The 2,514-nt window shown below is 44.6% G+C and overlaps 1 non-coding gene across 1 annotated transcript; it reads right to left on the bottom strand.

Annotated features, from left to right (window-relative positions):
• Window positions 1-1,384: 1,384 nt before the first annotated feature.
• On the bottom strand, window positions 1,385-1,487 carry LOC144108906 (U6 spliceosomal RNA). Its single transcript, XR_013309546.1, has one exon. It is a non-coding gene; the product is annotated as a U6 spliceosomal RNA (small nuclear RNA).
• Between the last annotated feature and the right edge of the window lie 1,027 nt (window positions 1,488-2,514).

The raw sequence follows: 2,514 nt of genomic DNA, 5'->3' as shown, positions 1-2,514 counted from the left end.
ATGGTGGCAGATGACTCGTCGGTAATAGCAGTGTGCTGTTCCGCTGACTGCACCAACGACTACACCGAGACATATACGTAGTCGAGTGCGCCATGTGTTGTGATTTCTGATTGTGTGTGCTTTATTTTATTTTTTCCTTTCCTTTTTCTTTTCTTACTTCGGCTAGGGCAAAAATGTTGTGCCTGCCTGCTGCAAAGAGCTATGCCACACTATCATAACCATCATCCCCTAAAACCTCCTTACAGTGTTACAGTGCCTAGAATAGACACTGTACCATTGTTCTAGAACAATGTATACGCCTCTTTCATCTTCGTCGATTCGCGGCACGCCTGGTTTTGCCGCTGGCCATGATGAGGTTCTCGCATTGCAAACAAATTGGATAGATTCAATGGAAAAGCAGCATAGTGTAGAACTATATATCGATGCTGGAAAAGGCAGATCAGGAAGGAAACGTTTTATGATAACTCAAGAGGCAGTGCCCTCCTCTTTGAAGCTACGTCAGGGTGTCTTAGAACGCGCGCTGCAAAAAGAAATTTAACGAAGAAGATGGCACATGGGCTGTGTGTGGTAAATCTGTAGAAACAATAGAACACCTCATTCTAAAATGTGATGGTATCATCCCGATGTGGATGAAGGCACAGGCCTTAGGGTTTAGAGATAACTATAGTCATGTAAATAAATCTGCGGTGGAAATTAGCAAAAAGTGATTGGAGGATTGGTGGCACAAAAGCAGAGAGGTGACGTAAGTTTTAAAATGTAGGAAGACGTTTTTTAAAGAAAACGGCGAATTTTATTAACTTACAGCAGAGTTAAACAAAAATAAAGGAAAAACTGAGCATTGTGGCAACAACCACTGCCCCGTTTCAAAGGGGACGCTCCTACCTTCCATAATTCCATCCATCCATCCACCTAGAGCGGGTCTTACCCAGTGAACCCGCTCGAGGCCAGCAGCATGCGCCCATAGCCTTTCCTCCGCACACTTGACCTGCAAGTAGGGCTGGTAGCCTTGCGCGACTGTATGCTCTGGATTATTCTGTAACGTGGGCTCTGGGCACTCTGGTGCTCTACCATGGCCCAATACGCTGCGACCGTGCCATCGCCTGCTTTTTTTTATTTTTACCCATGACCTACAACAAAGTAGGTTGCCGGCCGGGTACGGTGATGCGAAACTTTAAAAAAAAAATAGCATATTTGTCCCTTCTAATTGCGGCCTTTAATTCTGATTTTTGATGCTGCTCGCACAGAGTCGAAAACGATTTCAATAAATATTTTGAGCACTTGAAGCTTGTGAAAGTATTGGACTCGGCGTTAAAGGATTCTGAGCACAGTGACACTGTACTTGTGCCATCACAACCTGAAGGCCGGGTTTTTTATAAATGTAAAAAAAAATGTGGAACGCTTCACGATTTTGCGTGTCATCCTTGCGCAGGGGCCATGCTAATCTTCTCTGTATCGTTCCAATTTTAGTATATGTACTTTGGAAGTACAGCCTAGGAGCTCTCGTTCTTGTATTTATAGCCACAAGGTAATGTCTCAAACTCGTGACAGTGCCGCCTGCAAGTTATGAAGAACTGCTTTTAAATCCTCTTCATTTTGTCGCAATCACTGCAACTGACTAAATTTATGACGTTCATTCACAAAAAACTGTTATTTGCAATACTGCACTTACTTTTTTCAATAGCAACAAAATGAATATTGTTTGTCGGAATCAAATCGTCGTTTTTTTTTTACAGCATTTAGTGGCCTCTTGTGAGTTCTGGAGCAACTAACTTTACCCGCCTAATTTTGAAACCTCTTCCTGCGCTCTGCCGTAACTGCTTGCCATCCCGTCCCTGTGGCAGATACCTGCTCATACAGGTTAGACAGCAATTATTAAAAGCGCTTCGCTGCAGTGACAGCTGCTGTAAAATCTTGTTCAAAGTGTAGTGCTTAGTGAAACTTTATCGTTGTGTGAACAAAAAAAAACGCAGTTTTATTTGATGACCTTCTCCCGCTTTGACCCCGCTGGCTCGTTTGAGGTTAAACTGCGCACAGAACGTGCACATTGTGGTAACTTTTGCTTCGTAGTAAATGTAGCAACGGTACGTGGTATGGTTCGGCAGCGCGTGATGCCAACCTGTAATCGTCTGCGGCGAGATCAACGAACCGGAACCATCCAACGCAGGGTTGCTATCGAAGGACTCGCACTTTGCAAAGCGCGACTCGGCGCCTTTCGCGTTGGGGCGCTTTATCCCGCAGACAACAGATCACCCTTTGTCGGCAACTTGGTGTTGGTTGTTTTTCAATTTCAATTCAATTTATTTTCCCATGTACACATGGTGCGGGTCGAGGGAAAAAAGCCAGACATTCTAGCTTGACATGCCCCTCGGCCCCTACATTGCAGAGCAGCAGACCACAAGCAACTTATATATACAGTGCTGTGCGTTTTTATCGCTGACACATTCAAAAATTTCCCCCCCTCAACCGCTGGCTCATTTGCGATGAAACTGCACACAGAGCTTGCGTATTATGGTA

This window comes from Amblyomma americanum, chromosome 10 (genome assembly GCF_052857255.1).
Source record: "Amblyomma americanum isolate KBUSLIRL-KWMA chromosome 10, ASM5285725v1, whole genome shotgun sequence".
Lineage (NCBI taxonomy): Eukaryota > Metazoa > Arthropoda > Arachnida > Ixodida > Ixodidae > Amblyomma > Amblyomma americanum.
Note: the sequence above shows the minus strand (reverse complement) of the source record. Positions and strands in the feature narration are given on the sequence as shown.